This window comes from Vespa mandarinia, chromosome 7 (genome assembly GCF_050613455.1).
Source record: "Vespa mandarinia isolate Hongniang chromosome 7, ASM5061345v1, whole genome shotgun sequence".
NCBI classification, from domain to species: domain Eukaryota; kingdom Metazoa; phylum Arthropoda; class Insecta; order Hymenoptera; family Vespidae; genus Vespa; species Vespa mandarinia.
This window is the reverse complement of record NC_140816.1, coordinates 2,697,501-2,718,805: the sequence shown is the minus strand read 5'-3', so window position 1 is coordinate 2,718,805 and position 21,305 is coordinate 2,697,501.

The window sequence follows — 21,305 nt, the reverse complement described above, 5'->3', positions numbered from 1 at the left end:
GATTTCAATTTTAGAAACGTATGCACTTAAATTGACTGCGAGCAAAGCAGTTAATCATAGATTTAGAATTTGTTCGTATAAAGTATTATTATTCTTTTTAAACAATCACATGGATTGTTCGCGTATTAGAATCAGTGTATGCATTTAAAGATTATCGAGAGATTAATACTTTTCTTACATAGAGAAATATTGGTAAGTAAATTTGTAGATATCATAATGAATAATTTCATAATCTTTTTAATAAAATAAATTTAGTAAAAATTTGCTTATTGTATTTTAACAGATCACCATTATATTCGTGTCTTATCAGTCTACAACGACGTTGAGCTATCTCATTTTCAATCTACTTTGATATTAAAACTACATCGTTCTCAACTTCTTACGGATCATCCTCCTTTTGACTTATATAACGGAGGAGTGTTTTAGAGCCATCGCAGAACTTCTTAAGTAGTAAGTGAACAAATTTTAAGTCCCTCCAGTACTCAATCATGCCGAGGATGAAAGATCCGAATTGGCACGAGTTACTGGTTGTAATTTTTTAAATAAATTATTGACGAGCATGATCATGAATAATTCTTCTTTTGGATTTACTCGCGAATAATATATTTTTAATTGCCTATTTTTATTGTGCTTGCTGATTTTTATTAGTTCAGGATAGGGTCTTCTTGTTTCGTCGGTTTGAATAATTAATAGTACAATTAATAAGCATATTTTTGTTCATATTTTCTCATGATGTTAGTATTGACCCAATTTCGTCAAAAATGTATGTGTATGTCATAATTTTTCCTTCGTATTTAATCTATTCAATTGCGATATACCGATATATTGATATCAATATGCAAAAAAAAATGAGACAAGCGCGACGGATACATTTTGGTAAACAAGTGATGGATCATGATTTTGTTTTTTTAATTAAAATAGCCACTTGTTAAAAGGAATCGTCCGATGTATTTTGATTACTGTTACATGAAAAATTAAATAAATATTTAATTAAATTTTATTCATGAATGAATAGTCTCAATAGAGTCATTGCTTTTGAAAGAAAAAAGTAGAATAGAGTCATTGCTAAAAAAAACAAAGAGACTTGTAGAGTTATAGACGGTAATAATAAGTTAACATATAGACCTAAAATAAGTTAATCTATTTTTAGAACAGAATTTTCAGCTTCTAATAAACTAATTCCCATTTCTCCTTCCCATGCTTTCAACGTGTTGTCATTTATGCGTGTACCCAGGTGTTACTTGTATAGATGAGAAACAGTTAGTATGAGTTTAGTTTTAAGTTCTCCCTTATTGGCGGCTGTCATTGCGTTAGTGATTGCATACGATGTAGCTTGCATCTGTATGTTCGTATTAGGTGGTGTATCATGTATCGATAACTTCTACATAAATAGAACATGCTACTATATTAATATATTATTTATATAGTTTTGCATAGTAGAATTATCGCATGCTGCGCGAAAATATTAGTATACATTGCAGTATACATTATATATGTACATTATTATGTATGTATATATAATACATTAGTATATATTAGTATTATTTTCTTTAGTCATTTACGTAATAATCATTAACCTTGACAATCGATTACAACAATTAGTATGTGCCCTTTATTAATTAAGAATCATATGCATTTGAATTAGGCTCAGGATATACTCTCTAATGTAGACTTTTGCATTCTGGTGATATGTGAGAGAATTGTGAAGTGTATGTGTTGGAATGAAAGTTTTGCTATTTTTTAAATATAGGTTATAGATAGGCAAGTAGTATATCTTATTTTATGTGATTGTGTGTGTAATTTTAAACAGGTAAAACTGGACACGACGCATGTTGTAATTTCCACTTAGGAATGGAAAGTTCCATCTCCGGATATTACGTAAAGTTTCAGCAAATTTTAGAATTATTCAGCATGTCTGTTTTTTTTTTTTTTACTTATATTTTGCTGATGCTCCGTATTGCGATGTATATATATATTTATAAAATTATAAAAAAAATATATATATATCAGTATCAAATAGTTTAAAAATCTTTGCATTTGTTTAAAAGTTCATTTCTTCCGAATTAGCAAAGATTTTTGAACGTGTTGGATATTTAGTATTAAGTATATCAACACTTAATTTATTAAGTTTATCGCACTCTCTTTTGTGGTTGTTTTAGAAATATATAATTTTTTATATACTTAGTTTCGCGTATTATTAGATTTCGTAAATTAATTAACTATGATTAAAATTACGATAATTATTTTTTTTTTGCAATACTTAATTTTGATCGAATATTATATGTAATTTTTTTTTTTTATAAAAAAATGTGATAGAGAAGTAATTGATAATATAATATAATTCATATATATTTTATTTTAATTAATAGTAATAATTTTATGAAATTTTTCTTAATTGTTTAAGTATTATAAGTTATAATATAATCACTCTTTTAAATTTCATCTTATTGCAATGTGATATAGGGATTGATAAAGATAAATAGGGTATTCAATTGAAAAGTGCATCTACATGTACGTCAAATGGACGTCCTATATTTCATGCTTTTATATCTTGATTGTGTGATTAACGTATTTTTTTTTTGTGATCATCGTTGGATTTATTAACATCAGTCTTTTTCAATATCCGCATATTAGAGCACCTGAAATGCCTGCTATTTAAAATATATATTTATGTATACATTTATTTCTGACGGCAAACACAAAATATTATATGTAATTATTTACAGTTTAAAAAAAAAATATAATTTCAATTAATTATAATAAATATAATTTCAAATATTTGTGTGTTGTATCAAAAATTTTAAAGATGTTTATTAATAAAATGCATAATTAATGAAAAGATGTGTTTCAGGTTTACAATCTCAATTATTGCATCGATTTTATGTGTCGTTTTTTATTTATATTAATAATATCATTCGACATACAGAATGAAAATGCATACTTTTATAGTTTTATTCTGTTTGTTTTTATGATTTGTTTTATATATACTATGTTTATTTTTTCATAATAAGGAAATCAATATTAAAAAAGGGTAATATAAAATTAGAGTGAAGCTATACTAAACAATAAGATTATATATAACTAACTCAGAATAATTTCATATTATATACCATCTTACAAATTAGTAAAGTACATTAGTAAGTTTTTTTAAATATCATAATTCTATTGCATGTTTATTCATAAGAGTATAATTACGATGTATGATACATAATGCATAATGCATGTTAGGGCTCTCATGCTTCATTTTTTATGCTTTAGTACATTTATTATACTATATTAATAATAATATTAAAGGTTCTAGTTCTAAGGTTAACTTATTTTTAAATCTAATTTAAGGCAAAAATGGCAGATCGATTAACTACCTGCCACTTAATAATTAAGATAGTTAAAAAAGTTTGGACATATATTGGGTTGATTCATGAATAAGTGCCATTAAAACGATATTTATGAATTAATTAAATAATCTTACTTAACTTTTAAATTTCCAATTTTAAATTTATCAATAATATAATATATTAATTATAAACGTGACATAATAGAAATTATAAAATATATGTACTTTGTATATTTCTGGGTTGTACAAATTATATGTAAGAATTATGTCAATTAATTATGTCACGAAATTTGTGTAAATAAATTAGTAAAGAATTCAGGCTTTTTCTCACGGCTAGATTAGGACAAAGTCGCGGTTGATGAACTCTCAGTTAACTATGATCGGATAAAAGATTCATTAAACGTGATTAATTAGTATGATATTTTAGCCCGTGGATTTCCAAATGCAGCAATCTCCACGTAATGAGATCTGGGTCGGTATTACTTGTGATCTATCAAAATCTAATTGTAAATTATGTAACGGAAGTACTGCCGAGCGAATGGCTGCATATTTCAGTATGTTTTCATAATGTTTTATTTCTAATTAGTATTACACTATTTACATTACATACATACTGCTAATTTTATATTTTTCAGCAAATAAATAAAATTTATATAAAATAATTTCTTAGATAGACGAACTGTAAATTTTCAAATTCAAATGATTTCGTATGGCACAATTTTTTTTTCGTAATACTTTCGTTAATAATGACGTTTTCATTATTAAATATTTAAAAACTATGATTTAGAAGTATCTACTTATCTCTTCGTACTAAAACTTAAAAAACAAATTGATAATAATAATTTTCTTTTGATAAATATTTTTTAAAGATTACATAAATAAATTCAAGCATTAATCGATTACAGTAATGATTATTATTAAAACATTTATTAATATAAAAAGTGCTAATAAAAATGCAAAAAAACAAAAATAAATCAATATAAAAATCAATCGAATGTGACGTGGCCGTAGGAAAAAGTCGATGAAAGTATAGAGATGAAATTTTTTTATTAAAACATGTATAAAGATTTATTGGAAAGCTATTCAAGTATTTCATCGTCATCGATAAAGGAAAAAAACTAAAGATCGGACTACGATATCCTGTATGAATATTCATAGCTTTCACAAGAATTACTTTTAATTCGTTAAAAGTGTGTAATTTTTAACGAAGATTTATAGTCAGCTATGTCGGTCGTACCATCACTTCTGACAAACTATCGATTGTTTTCTCTTATTCATTAATAATAATAATAACAGTAACATTAATAGAGTCATACTAATTCCATTGATCTTTTTTTAATCGTCTTATCGTAAAAACATTGACGTGTAATATTCATGATAAGAAACATTTGCACACATATATTTTGTACGAAACATTTTAAATAATAAAATTTCATTAACTATTTTTGATGAAGCTTTTCTTTTCATATATAATAAAATATTCTCAAAAAAGAAAAAAAAGAAAAGGAACGGTATTTTTTAACATGATTTTTTTTTCTTTTTCATAAAAAATAAAGCTTCTTTAAAAATTCGAATAAGTCATTGCCTCGTTCAAACGGTCATGAATTACGTCGCAAATTATTGTTGTTGTAAAACATTATAAAAATCAAAGGTGATGAAATGCCTTAAAATACATATAGAAATGCATTATATGTTTACTATTTGAAATTAAACTTTCTCTCTCTTTCTCTCTCTCTCTCTCTTTCTTTCTCTCTCCCCCCATTCTCTGTTTATGCATATATAAAAGATCATATGGGCTTTTACTGGCGAATGTAACGCGAGAAATAGATATCCTCTTTCTTTTTAGTAAACGTAAGGAATCCTTTATCGTTAGCATCCATCGTCGTTTTACGGAATCGCTGGTAGTGCAGCTGGAAAAATGATCCTCTTGGAGGTTTCCTCTGTCCCTACTCGCTAGCTCCGGTTATCTTACTCTAATAAAACTAATTGCGATTTGCTCCGTTTCGTTCCTATTTCTCTCTCTCTCTCTCTCTCTCTCTCTCTCTCTCTCTCTCTCTTTCTCTCATCCTCTCTTCCTCCCTCTCTTTAACTCTCTCATCCTCAGTCTTACTGACTCACCCTCGTCCCTTTTAGAGCATCTTCTCCATTTCAAACCAGTATCGTCTAGGACCGTCACCCCTGTCTCGTAATCGACTATTAAGGAAGGACCCTTTCCAATTTGCAAGGTTGACGCCTAGAAGTGCGACATTCTCGAGAGGAAACTCAAGAAGACTGAGACAGAGACAGAAAGTGAGAGAGAGAGAGAGAGAGAGAGGGGGAGGGGAAAGAAAGAGAGAAGATACGAACGAGACAGAAGAGACGGACTTCGAGATGATAAAGAATAAAAGGGACGATAAATTTCAAAAGATATTATTCATATTCTTATACTTGCAAAGAACAGAAATTATTAACGTAACTATGGACAGGAATATAAAATTCTTCGAACTCTCTTTTAAACATTTGAAAGAAATATCTACTTACATGTATTTGAAATAGAAACGAAACGAACGATTTAGATCTTGACGTTTATACGATTGTGTAAGAATGAATTATGATCGGGCGTGGCTTTCCATCGTTCCTTGATAAAGAGGAAATCTGATGTTTGTTGAAAGTGAAAGCTATAGTACGCGTTTGTTTGGCGCAATGAAATGCGTTTATAATGTTAAGAAGATCATCGACCGTTAGTCATAGCTCATTGCCTCTTTATAAATCGATTCTAATTCGTTAAAAGAGCCTTTTCCTCTTGATACGTTGTTCGTTCATGCTCGTGGACAGTCACCAGTGTCGATCGATAAGCTCGTTACGGTTTTGCAACATGACTCTCGACATTACTCTTTGCTCTCCTTTCCTTCGCCGGAAGTCCCAACAGAGTGAAAAAAAAAAATAAATAAAAGGAAAAAAGAAAATCGTTAATTTCAGACAGACCAGCTAACGAAACTAATTAATTACCTTGGGCTCGCACGAGCTCGTTCGTTTCCTTCCTCTCATCCTTTTTCTTTTCTATTCTCTTCTTTTTCTTCTTCTTCCTCTTCTTCCGCCTCTTTTTTCCTTTCTTCCCTTTTTTTCTTTTTTTTTTTTTATTTCTTAAAGCGCAGTCATTCTCCTTCTTCTCCTGAATTTCAATGCCTTTGAGAGAAAGAAAGAAAAAGAAAGAAAGAAAGAGAGAGAGAGAAAGAGAGAGAGAAAGAGAGAGACAGCTCATCGATCATCTCGAAAAAACTCTCCGTCTCGTCCGCCCTCCACCTTCCCGGATAGTACAACGAGTTCTTTTCTTCTGTTCGCGATTAACGAGCTCGTCCTCGAGTGCCGGGGAGACGATCGAGGAAGAGTCGGCTTTTTGAGTCTCACGAGTTTTTCAACATTACGAATTTCTACGTAAGTATGTATGTATGTATGTATGTATGTATGTATGTATGTATGTATGTATGTATGTATGTATGTATGTATGTATGTATGTATGTACGTACGTACGTATCTATCTACGTACGATAGTCGATATCTGGAATTTGTGCGGTCTAACCTTAAACGGAACATCAAACGATTCTGGCTATTTCGTGGTGGCTTTGCTAACGAGTGCCCTAATTTCTCAAATGACGTCATGCATGCAATGAAACCTTTGAGAATTCAACGATACGATTACTATTTTCCTATTAGTATCTTACTGGTTGAATGTATTTTATTTATCGATTAAAAGATTTCTAAGATATTTACCTTCTGTTTAGAATATAGCAATAAAATTCTAATATATATATATATGTATGTATTTTCTTCTGTAAATTTTAATACGTAAAACGATAAAGATTTATAGATCTTTAGATATCAATATCTATTCTTTTCTTTTTCTTTTATTTTTGTTCTTTTAATCTCATAGATCGACATAGCAAAAATAGTTTTTCTTAATTCGTAAAATACAATAATAGCAAAAATTTCGATATAGACAGATAATACAGTTCGATAGAGTCCTCTTCTTCGTTGTCTTTGTCAAATCAATTTTCCGTAAAGCGGATACGAAGAGGCGAATAACAAAAACGTGCTACAAACCGAGCACATCGTTGTAGCTAACTGTACCACCCACGGTTTTATCCACAAAGCCATCGCAATTAAGCGGATGGCACGTACATCAGACTGGATCTACGAGATTTATCCCTCGATAATACGAGCTGTCCGACAAACTTTTTCCTTTACCAAAAGGAAATTCATTTGAAGTCATTCGCAGAGCGAAAAGGTACGAAAAGTTCCTTCTATCATCGAAACGAGTCAAACTTAGTTTCGAAAAACGCTGTCTGGTATATGATCATAGATAACTCGACTTTGTTCATTCTTTTTACATTAATTTCATTCCCTCAAAATGTTTCTACTAATTATCACTTCACTTGACCCTAAAACCATCGACCTTATGATATAACTTAGTAATGTAAGATAAATACCAACATCCCTTTATATTCCATGGTTTAAACATTTAATAATAAGTTAATATTACCAATCGATATTCCCATTGTTTCCAGCTAATTGAGAGATATTAAGTGCTAACGCCAAATTTGTCGCTTTTATGTCATTCGCAAGATATGTTAGAAAATATTCATATCTATACGATTTAAATAGTCATAAACTCAATATATTTCATCGACGACCTTGAAAATTGAAAGGCAAAAGGATAGTCATATGAATCTCTAATTAATCGGAAGATTCCAAAAGATATGCATAATGTACTTTAATATGCAAAAGCTCGGTTATCCGCACAAGTCGTAAGTAATAAAGATAAATTAAATTCTTGATCATTGATGACGAGCAAAGAAGAAGAAACATATGAGAGGAAAGAACGAGAAAGATAGATTATCATGACATTACTAACTCATATGATTTATCGAGCGACCTATGAATCATCAGTATAACTCCAGATACTTACATTCGTCGACATCGTTATCTTTTATGGATCCAACGCAATGCGTTGGATCTGTTTCTTTTTTTTTTGTTCTTTTCTTTTCTTTTCTTTTCTTTTCTTTTCTTTTCTTTTTTCCTTTTTTGTTTCTTCCCCTTTTATTTTCTACCAGCTATCGTAAACGCGATCGACGGGCATCCAACTGTGAGAACGGTCGGTCTCGTTACCTTTTCTTCCTTGGCTTCGAACGATTATATGCCAGTTTCCTTGCGACATCGTTGCGACATATCCTGTTTTTTGCGTTGGCCAATACTTACGCTACTCGGTGTTCGATCTTCGTTGAAAGTAAAAGGGCAAAGGTCAAAAGTTCTGGCATTTATATAGCACTTCTATATCTTCGCACTTTACGATATTATTTATAAAGTTCGTCCTATACCCGGCCCTTCGAACCCTTTTCACTTTTTTCTTTCTCCTTGCTTCTGTTTTTTCTTTTTTCATTCCTCGTCTCCCCCAAACTTCTTGTTTCTTCATTCTTTTCTCAGATTTGATAGCGATTTTTCCTTTCTCTTTACTCCCCCATAAGTCCATTTCCATGGACATCCCAGAGTGAGTGCATTTCCTCGTAACTATTTCCATTTAATAGCTTAGACAAGTTGCGATATCCCCCTCCTCTCTGCTTCCATCCACGCCTGTCGTACCTTCCATTCCGTCTCGTCAGAATCGTTGAGAAATCTCAAGGAGACCTAGTCGTAATTGGAAAAACGATGCTGTTAAAAATGACGAAATCCAAAGGACTCTTCTCATATGACTTATGTTCGACTTGAAGGACGAGCGCTCGATGTGATTTTAACGAGCGTTGCTCTCCTCGTGCGGAAGGAAATTTAGATTATGATCGTTGGTTCTACGACTAACGTCTTTTTTTTTCGTTTTCTTTTTCTTTTTCTTTTTCTCGTTCTATTTTTATTTCATACACATAGACAAACGAATATGTTCACATATTGTGATACACGCGCACGTATACGCATACGTACGATCTCATCGAAACAACGAAACGAAGTGAAAAAGATGAAATGTCTCGTGCAAGGAACTTTCTTGAAAAATTTCCTCACGTCCTGATCGTATAACTACGAAAATATCCAACTCTGTTCCTTATCACGAAACTGCGAAAAGTGAAAAATATGTTTGCAAAAATAACGTCGGTGAAAAATTGAAGGATTCGAACTCGTGGAACTTTCGAAATGAGTTACGTTTACGTGTATTAGCCTCTTATGTGGTGAACCTGTGAATAATTTAAAACTCGAAAATGTTCAAAGTCCAAGCAGCTTAGTTTTATCTTGAAAAGCTTCTACACGTGGATAGAAAAGAAAAAAGGGAAAAGAAGTAAAAAAAGAAAGAAAGAAAGAAAGAAAGAAGGAAGGAAAGAAAAAAAAGAGAAAAGAAACTGTTATTATACTACGTAATCTTTTTTTCTCGAAACGCGAGAAAAATTAAAGATGATAAGTACTTTATTATTGAACAATTTTATCGCGTATTCATCTTCAAAAAGAAAAACGAAAGAAAAATGCTTTCTAACGTTTACTTGTATGCGATCGACCGAAACAAAAATGACGTTTACAAATGAAGATGTTCACGCTTATGGGTTTACTTCGACGAAATCAAACGCATATCTGTCACGCTCAGTGTGTTTGTTCTTCATTACGCTCGACCAACGTGCGTACGTAAGTCGATGAAATACGGATCGGTTAAAAGCCGGCACTAATGCCGGCAGCATGAAAGCAGTTATTTACTATTTCTCCCTCTCATCCTCGTTAGTTTACTCGTTCGCTCGATACAATTTCTTCTTCGTTATCATTCGAAATAAATCGTTTTTGGCTCGGCATTTAAACTGAGTGACTAGACGTTGACCCATTTGCATAATTAAACGAGCAAAGCAAGAGCTATAAAGATAATTCTAAAAACGCGTTGTTGCCTGTGGAAAGACGACATTAACGTTAATTTATAATCAACCTTTAGTCATACATTGTATCGTCCACTATGGAAAATTAGACTATATATATAAAAAGATAATACTCTAGTGTTCCGTAAGCACGTCGTATGAATACATAATTTGATATTCGAAATAATTGTTAAAAAGGTTTGTCGAAAGGTTACAAAGTTTACACGGAACACACATTAACGACGTTAAAACCGAACAATCTATTGACATTATTTCCATCTATAGCTTTCTCAGAATTTTCTTCAATCAATCTTTTCGCTATTACGATAGATAAAGATCGAAGAGTCTCGGATCTCCTCGTAAAACACACGCAGAGTCATCGGCCTCTCGTAGCCTTGACACGCTGCACTCGAGGTTACCGACGAAGAGTGGATGTTCATTCGTCTCGTTGAGCATGTGAGAGTGACTAGTGAATGAGAAAGAGAGAGAAAGAGAGGTGTATATATATATATATATATATATATATATATACACATAGATAGATAGATAGATAGATAGATAGATAGAGTGAGAAGGCTAAAGTATAGAGAGTGAGAGAGCTAAAGTGGAAAGAAAAGGGGACATAAGAAGTAGTCATGGACGGACCGTGTAGCTGGCCGGACGAGATAACTCTATACTTCTTTCTTGCTTTCTCTTTCTTTCTTTCTTTCTTTCTTTCTTTCTTTCTTTCTTTTTCTCTTTCTCTCTCTCTCTCTCTCTCTCTCTCTCTCTTTCTCTTTCTCTCTCTTTCTCTTTCTCTCTCTTTCTTTTTCGTTCACGTCTATGTGCAACCTCAATAAAACGCACACACGTTTGTTCGTGTATGTACTTTCTGGAATGCACTTGCTACTAGCAAGTTGCATCTTCACAGTTTGCTCGACTACACTACACTGCAATCGACTCTTGTAAACGATCTTGCGTAACGGTTCAAACGATACGACTTAAAGGCAAGGTTTCGAATCAAGAGAGAGAGAGAGAGAGAGAGAGAGAGAGAGAGAGAGAGAGAGAAAGCAAGGAACTCCTCCGTAAATTGAACATAAATTCCGTGAACTCTCTACCCTGAACTCGAACTCCTCTATCAACTGCTTGTACAGCATACAACTCTAACGAGTCTCACGTTAAATTTCCACCTTATTATCGATTTTAAGCGTCTTCCTAATTATGTATTCCGCTAATTAGACGAAATAGCTTGACGTAACTTCGAAATTGGATTTTAGATATAATGATCGTACAATGTACGAGATAGTACGTAGGTAATTAATGTGGAGTAGAATTTTTATTGAAACATTTTGCAAGAGAAAGAGAGATTTCTTTTCGTGGATAAATAGATTGTACTGTGGACTCACTTCAGGAGGTGACGAGTATGGTTGTTTACACGATATAGACAATCCTTTTGCGTATACATATGTAGGTACGTGCTTACCAGTTTCACGAATTGCATCCTCGCGATTGCAATCGCGCTCTTTTCTCTAGACGATCTTGCGCAATCGCAGAGGGCACGCGACTTGAACGTTACGAATGTAGTAGGTAAGAGTTATAAGAGTTACGAGTACTTTCTCTCGATACTGACCGGCCATTTGTAACAGCAAAAGAAATAAAAAGAGAAAGAGAAAGAGAAAGAGAGCAAAATAAAAAGAAAGAGAAAATAAACTACTTCAACCGTCTATCTTCGAAGATAACGAAAAATCAACGAACCGTAATCATGTGTTCGAACGATTTCGAGTAAATCTCTCTTTCTCAGTTCGGATTTCGGATTCGATCGTTCGTTTCCCGAACTCTCTCGCCATTCTTTTTATTTCTTTTCTTCTTTTTCTTCTTTTTTCGCATAAATGATGATTACATCAGCCGTGTGAATTGCCTTCTCGCTTTCACGATTTCTGGCGAGATCTTCTTCTTTCCATGTTCTTTTCTCTCTTCACTCTCTTCACTCTCTTCACTCTCTTGTTTTTTTTCTATACTTTAACCGATCACCACATTTGAGAGCAATAATCATTAAATTCGGTTGCGTAAAATGTGCGAGAGAGAGAGAGAGAGAGAGAGAGAGAGAGAGAGAGAGAAAGAGAATAGAAACGCGATCGGAGATGTGTGAGTTCCATTAATAGCCAAAACTTTTTGGAAAGTTTATCGTTTCGACGATACTATATCATTTTGAAAATCTCTTTCGAATAACTTTCTAAGTGAAAAATTATTGATTTAACGCGTTGATTTGCATCGAATCATCGACACGATATATAAGATGATATAGATACTTAAATTTTTACAAGCAATTAATCTACCAAAATAATTGCAAAGAATCGTCTCGTTTTATCTAATATCTCATCATTAATTACTGTTCTTACACGGTTTAATGTTTCTACCTCAGAATTCAATCGATTCTCTAGTTGAACACAGTGCTCCACCTTTTGCGCTTCACGCACGACGCGTCCCTAATCGCCATTGTAGGTAATTGAATTCTCATCGCGGTCGAATTAACGATTTAATTACAATGCCTGATCCATCGAGAGTCAGGGTCATTTATGGAAGGCACTAGGCACGACAGATGTGGTACTCGACGAGAGAGGGAAAGAGAGAGAGAGAGAGAGAGAGAGAGAGAGAGAAAGAGAGAATGGAAGAGAGAAAGAGAGAACGGAAGAGAGAAAGAGAGAAAGAGGTAGACGAAGTTAGAGAAAGATGATGAATAATCGCGAAAGTAGTGTTCGCGACACAAGAACGAACGGATGTTTCGAAAAACGAGGTTAAGGGTGAGAGCAACCCTTGAAACGTGTAGGAGAACGTCGGCTTGAATAAAAAGCAAGAAGGAGAGGAGTTGAATATGAGCGAGATAGGACTCTCGTAAAAATCTCTCTCTCTCTCTCTCTCTCTCTCTCTCTTTTTCTCTTTCTCTTTCTTATTCTTTTTTCTTTTTATTTTATTTTTCCGTTCAATAGTTCTGATAGATTGAGGAAAAGAATAAGAAAAGGGTCCGACCGGGCAATTAGCGGTTTAGCATACAATAGAGTTGTGTGCAATTGACTCGCGTTCGAATCAACAGCCGTTTGCTTCGCGGCTGTCGGTAATTAGTAGTTAAAGCGGATAGAACTCGATATTGAACGCTATCACTGCTCCGGTTGAGCATTCCGATTTTCTCGTCTCTTTCTCTCTCCCTCTCTCTCTCTCTCTCTCTCTCTCTCTCTCTCTCTCAATCGAATTTCTCTAATGTACGGGATCCATGGTAAAAGCGGATCATAAGCATAATGCTAGCCAGACATTTGATAATGAAACGGATATGATCGAATTATGTTAAAATCTCCGTGGAACATTGCCATCTATACGGATGTTTCCAAATGATCATCTTCTCGTCTCATTTCACGTCTCATTCCTATTGACTTAGAATGTTTAATAAGATAGACCAGGAAATAAATAGATACGCATCCTTGAAAAAGAAAAATGTCAAATAGCTTGTTCTTGTCTGACATTGTTGATTCGATGACGTAGCGTTTTTACATAAAAGATTCTTTTAATACTCCTCTTTCTTTTCTGTTTTTTCTTTTTTTTTTTTCTTTTTTTTTTTCTCCATCGACGCACGAATATGACGAACTACTACCCACGACTGTGAAAAATAAATAAGAGAGAGAATAAAAAAAGGACGGTACTTAAAAATTATATTTATTTTATGTAATACTCGATTAAGAGATAACGATCAATATTTAAGGTCCAATCTTTAAAGTCATCGATCCAAGGACATAAGTTTTCGAAACTTATTCAATATAAATTACGATCATTTCAATGAAATAAATGTAAAAGTAAATAAAAATGGAATGATACGTGAAAAAAACCGATTTTTTATTTCTTTGAATCGACGAGCGAAAGAAAAAAAAAAAAAAAGAGAGAAACAAACGGAAGATTAATGAGATAATCTTCGAGGTTAGTCAGGCGAGTGCTAATTTGGAAGGTTTAAATTTAGAAACTGAATCTTCTTGAAGGTTTAACGCTTCTCTATGTGAAAGGAAAACGATGAGTCAGGAGGATGCGAATACAATGAAAGTAAAAGTTTCCTGGCTCGTTAGGAAGCATCGAGGTAGTTTGAAAAATATAGCTTGGTTGCTCGCTCGAGGTGAAACACCTTATTTACGAATAAATCTAGAATTCTCGAGACATGGTGTAACGAATTTCTGCAAACTTTATGAGAGCGATAAAGGATTAGTTTCCTGTAGAAACGAAAGGCTGAATTTAATATCGAGCATGAGAAAAATAATAAACCGTCTATGGTACACCGATATTTTTTTTTTTTGTTATATTACTTTTTTTCCTGATCTTTCTTTACTTTTACCTTCCTTTCCTTTTAACATCTCTAAAAATAAAATATATGGCAGATATGTATGTATACACATCCCGTTCGAAATTTTATCGCCGTTGACTCACCAAGCTCGCAACTTCTCGCGTTTCCTAACAACAATGTAGAAAAGAGATGGTTCGCAAGACATGGGGGTAAGTCCTGAAAAATATTGAGAGGGCCGCGGGGCAAATCGATTTCTGAAAATACATATGCGAATCTATTCCAACGTCCCATTGCGAAGAGCGAACGTCTTTCGAGCGTTGAGAAGAGGGAATAGCCTCGAGCAAAAGAAGGAAAAGACGTAGGAGAAGAAGAAGAAGAAAAAGAAAAAGATGAAAAAAAAAAGAGAGGGATAGGAATTGAAAAAGGCAATGTACCTATATGCATATGTACCTACATACTTATGTACATGTAGGTACGAATAACGACAAGGGCTCGCAAGGATGATTGATCGGATCCCCGATAAGTTTCGTAGGACGAAAATGAAATTTTCGGGTAGCAAGTTTTGCGCGGCTGAGTCTACTCAAGCGGAAGGACATTGCGACTTTTCGTGAAATCACGATGGAAGATGTAAATCGAATCGCACAGCATGATACTTTTCACTCATCGTTGTTCTCCTTTCTTTCCTCTTTTGCATATCACCAAAGAAATTTGAAATAACAAAACTCTCGCTTACGTATGTACATATTCTATATGACGATCTATTCATCTACATGAAACGAATGTAGAAATTAAAAACGATTTTCCTTTATATTATTAATATATATACTTATATATATATATATATATATATATATATATATATATATATTAAATATTTTATCGTGAAACTGACGTATATATTTGTCGAGAAATTTAATAACACCTTTGCGTATCTACCGTACTAAACACAAAGAACTTTTAATAATGCTAACGAAAAAGACGGGGGATAAGAGAAGGGAGGGGAAGATTTAATATCGCACGACTGACGATAATTCGAAGAAAAAGCCGGAACAAATCCGTGATCGTCGTAAAGTGCGAACGCTTTCGTATGAGAATCGCGCGTTCACGGAATTCCGCTTGTGAATATCAGAGAACCACGTCGACTACGTGAGAGCAGAGAACAGACAGACATAGAGATAGAGAGAGAGAGAAAGAGAGAGAGAGAGAGAGAGAGAGAGAGAGAGAGAGAAGGAAAAAAAAAGCAAAGAAGAGAAGAAAGAAAACTTCCGAATACCCTAGCGACGGAATTTCCGAACCGGGAAGCCTGCAATTCCACCGTGTCGGCAACACGCTTATTCCTCTTTGTCGAACTAACTGGAATTGCAACATTCGCGATTGGCAGGCGTCCATCGAGAGAGCTAGTCGCTCGACTCATCGATAGATCGGACGATCTCGAAACGGTTTCGAACGGATCGACGACAACGATTACGAGCGATGCACGCACGCATCATCGTCTATCTAACTGTACGGAGAAGAGAGAAGAGAGAAGAGAGAAGAGAGAAGAGAGATTTGCCTCGTTCCTCGTCGAATGCCTCGTTTGCCAATCGCTATACGTGTTAGCTTATATCGAGCACAAGGTACTATTCGCACTCGAACGGACGATCTACAAGAAACGAAGTCGTTGAACGCAATATTGCTTGCGAACAAAGATGAGAGAGAGAGAGAGAGAGAGAGAGAGAGAGAGAGAGAGAGAGAAAGAGAAAAAGAAAGAGTTGCTCTTTGAGAGATTTCTTGAAGAAGACGTAAAAGCGATAAACTTTCTCTGCGAACCTTCTAGCTTTATGGAAATCTTTAAATGCTTCTATATAAAATTTGATAACGATATTTTATCGTATAATATCATGGAGGATGGAATTAAATTTTGACTTTTGTATTTAGTAAATAATAAAAAATTTTTAGGAAGATAATTCTATGCAGTATCTGCATCGTAAGAATCGTTCGATTATCTAATCGATCGATTGAAAAAGGGAAAGGGAGAAGCTAAGAGAAAAGAGTCAAGAGGTTAAAAATCAATCGAAAAGAATAGAAGAAGATAAGAGAAGAGTCTAGGATCGTCTTTGTGCTTGATAATTCGTGCGAACACCCTAGATACTTGCACCTCGTTTCACACAAGAAAGAGACCCTTATCTGAGGCTTGGTGATAGTCGAAATCGGTGCTTACGAAGTGTCACTTAAGCTTCTTCGATTTTTTTTTAAAGTGTCGTCATTATCATCGCGATGACGCGAAACACGCTAAGAATCTGAGTCTTATAAACTCGTCGCACGAAAGTGCCTGTTAAATTGTTCGTATCCTTTTAGAGGAACGGCGATATATAGATATCTCTAACGTACATACGAATATATTCCCTGTTAAAAATAAATTCTACTTAATATTCTTTTATCCCGAGATTTATGAAAAATTATCTTTAATGCAGGTATTCGCGTATATAATTTTTGTCGTTAAAAAATTCCAACGGGATCTGGACTGACAAAAAAATTTCAATATTAAGTTAGCATGTACCTATATTCCTTCTATGCTGACGTTTAAATGGATTCACGTTTTAAACTAAGCCGTCGTAGAATAATAAAGAGACATTTATTGAGATAATGAAATGATGTAAAAGCTTATTGAATATATATATATATATATGGGTGTGTGTATATATATATAAATGTATAAATTCTTGGATTATCCTTGATGAGAATATTATGAAACTAATTACTATAAAATACTTTCAACGAAATGGTTTTTCACTAAATTCTACTTTGAATTATCTCTATCTCTCTTCTTGTTCTCACTGTTTCTCTTTCGTGGAGAAACAAGCAGAAACTTTACTGTCATCGTGTCGAATTTCCATCGCCGTGTTCGCTTTACGCGCGCAAAGCTGTTATATACGACGAATGAATGAAGTTGCGACTAAGATGGAGAAGATGAAGAGAGACGGGAAACACAAAGAGAAGGAAAAGGAAAAGCAGGGGGAGAGAGAGAGAGAGAGAGAGAGAAAGAAAGAGAAGATAGAGAAAGAGAGAGTAGACAGAGAGACAGGAAGAGAGGTAAAGACGCAGAAGGAGAGAGAGAGAGAGAGAGAGAGAGCGAGAGAGGAAGAGGTTTCAAGTTTTGCCACAAGAAACATCCCTAAAGTGCTTGGAGTCGACGAAGTGGAATCGATTTCTCGATAGACGTGCGCACTGATTCACAGGGACGACGGCGAGTACAACGAACAAGGAGGAGGAAAAGGAGGAGGAGGAGGAGGAGGAGGAGGAAGAGGAGGAGAAGGTGATGGAAGTGGATGAGAAGGAGAAAGAGGATGAGGAGAAGGTGGTGGAAGTGGATGAGGAGGAGGAAGAGAAAGACGACGACGGTGGTGGCGGCGGTGGCGGCGGTGACGGCGGCGGAGATGAGAACATTACCGCGTCTTAATCATTGCAAGCTATAATGAAATTCAGTAGAATTTCACCACTTCAACAAGATAGATACTCATATTACAGCGAGCCGTCTGCGATATCTCGATGATCGAAACGATTGTACTCATCCTATTCTCTTTAGAACATAGATGAGAGAGAAAAAGTGTATATATAAAAATATTTATATATATATATATATATATATATATATATATATATATATGCGCGTATATTCGCACTATAAACATACGTGTGAACGCGCATACACTCTCATACGCATGATAACGCATAACTCTACGTATGTATGATTTATGTATATTTAATAAGAATCGATTAATTCGATAATTTTATTTGGTGCGAGAAACGTAATAAAACAAACTACCATCGTCGAAAGCCTAATTAGTCGCGCATTCGTATAATTTTAATTGGATTTATATATAATTACATATTTTGCTCTCCTCGTCTACCTTTTCCTCTCTCTCTCTCTCTCTCATTCTATCTCTATCTCTGTTTCCTTTCCTTCTCAATTCCGACTTCCATCGTCGAGGATCAGAGAGACCGAAAAATCGCATATCGCATATCCACGAAATGTTGCAAGTTCGTTATGAATCGTTAATGATGGCTCTTGTAAGTGGTGCCTGGATCGGATTACTTTTAGACTATTATATTCTCTCTCTCTCTCTCTCTCTCTCTTTTTTCCTATAATCGTTAAATCGATTTGAATTTAATGTCGGTCTCATTTACCGAAATGTATTTTTACCATTCTGTTAAATTATTTTCTATTCGATTTATATATATATACATAGATATATATTATTCAATATGAGAGCACAATTGCGAACATAATTTACATTTACTCAAACGAATTAAAAACTTTCTTTAAAAACACCATCGATCCTTAATCACCCCCCTCCCCCCGAAATATTTACCCTTTTTTTCTTTTTCGTTCTTTCTCCCTTCTGTTTTACTTTTTTTTTTTGTTTTTTTTGTTTTTTTTTTTTCCTTTTTTTGTCCTGCCAAGCACGCGTGCATGTAATTTTCCGTGAGCCGCATTTTCCCGCATGCGGAGCACACAAATCGTGCACGTACCACGAACAGTTCTCGTGGCTGTCGCCATAAATCGAGAGGCAATTTGTCCGAACCGGTCACGCTCTTCCGTCCCCCGTGTCTCGTAATCGTTCCTGGCCAAGTTTCATTTATGCCGAAGATCCACTTAAATTTCGCACGATCGTAACTTCTCACATTTAACGCGAGTGCGCAAACGCATCGAAATCTTTTTCGAGAGAGAGAGAGAGAGAGAGAGAGAGAGAGAGAGAGAGAGAGACAAAGAAAGAGAGAGAGAAAGCGAGAGAAAGAGAAAGAGAGAGATTATTACACTCCATGGTGTAACTTGTGATTCACTCTTTTCTTTTACCCCGTCAAGTACGGAAATTTTTTATCGCTTCTATTTATTACGACGGAAGGAACGATAATGTACGTAGGCTCTCCTGGGATTAGAACGGACAAGCTCGTAACTTTGTTACGCAATATCTGTAAAAAGGGGCTAAAAGAGTTAATTAGAATAATTCCTCGTGATAGGATCATCAATGTTCTTGAAGAATTATTAAGGATTTGTTTCTCTTAATTATTATTTCTTTTTTTTTTTTTTTTCTTTTTTTTTCGAAAGAAATATTCTTATTATTTTCCAATAATACGATCTCTAAAAACCTATTTAATAGAGACAAATTCCCGTGTCTTTCTATGTTTACAATAACGCACGAGTATTATTACCGCTAGCCTCTTTCTTTGTATCTACGATTTATGCTTTATAGCCGGTATTTGCATAACTTGCCCGTTGGGTATCCTTGTTCCCGCTCGCGGATTTTAAAGCTCTTTCCGGCACTCGTCGGTTTTTGAACGTGAAGAGATTGTCATGGGTATTCATTCTCTCGATACCTCTTCCTTTTCTTTCTCTCTCTTCTTCTCTTTATTCTTTTTTCCTATCTCTCTCTCTCTCTCTCTCTCTCTCTCTCTCTCTCTCTCTCTCTTTCTCTCTCTCCTCGCGTTGTCCTTTTTATTTCCTCTCGTATAAATATATCTCACGAGAAAAAGCCGAACGTTATATTACGTACTTATTTATTCCTTTTCCGTGCAAATCCACGTTGATATTTTGATTGCTTTGTACTTACAAGTTGATGCAAGTAAAACGAAAGGAACTTTCCACGTTGGACAAGTGAGCATGCCACTAGAGTTTCCGCGTTTCGTAAAGGTAAGAAAACTACTTTTTAATTAGACTTTCTTCGTGATCGTCGTTGGAGTTCACACAGATGAACAACGCACGCTTCCGTACACACGCTAAGTGTGACAAATATCTTAATCGCGAGATTCTCTTAACAAGTGGCAACGTAAACGATAAGTATCTTATGACCATTCGAGATTAAGAAATCACGCGAACCATGTACTCGTTATATTGATAATAATTACAACGTAAGTTACTAATATAAGAATTTTCAGTTTCACTGCTATTACTTTCTTCGTTTGGGAGGAAGAAGAGAAAGGAGCAAGTTCGAAAGGTGGAACTTCCTGTGAGTCGAGTTGAATCAAGTAAGTATCCTCTATCGATCGTCGTGTTCCAAAAGATAACGGTTACAAAGCCTTGTAACCCTTTAACTTTATTTTCATGAGTTTAAAACGAGCTTTGAAAAGAGATCCCTATCGTGCATAATGACCGGCAGCGAAGTACGCATTTAATAATTAACGATGCATCCACGTCGAGATAGAGTAAAGAAGAAACGAAAATCCATGTCGGCCAGCAAACAATACCTCTCATTATCGAGATGCTTAAATTAACTCTAACGAGTTTCAAATAGCAACAGCAGCAACAAAAGCAACAGCAACAGTATTCGTGATTTTCAAAATGATAATTTAATAACCGGTCTCGAATGGTCCAGCGATGTCGGAATAATGGAAGGTAAAGAAAATAAAAAACGATTCGCGATCGGCTTTACTCTTAAAATAAACGGAATACCAACGTATATTTTACGTTAAAGGTAAATATCGAAATGTTTGTTTCGAAACTAGGTTAGATGTTTCTGTTATTTCACCAAAGAAAATATTATATTTTTGCAATGGAATTCGTTGGAGTTTTACGTAAGATAGTTCAGTTACTAAATAGTCAAAAATTTATAACGGATATTAAGAAAATTCATAGTCCTTATCAGAAAAAGTAATCTTGTATGAGTATATACTGTTGATTTTAAATTCGAGTTTATGAATTGTTAACAGTTTTCACTGATTAAACCTCGGTGCTATTAATGTCGCGATCACCGTGATTTTATTTTATAGGAAATAGTGGATTAGAAAAATCTGTGCACGGACGATTGCCATGTCCACTTTTGGAATGCGAAAACAAGCGGAT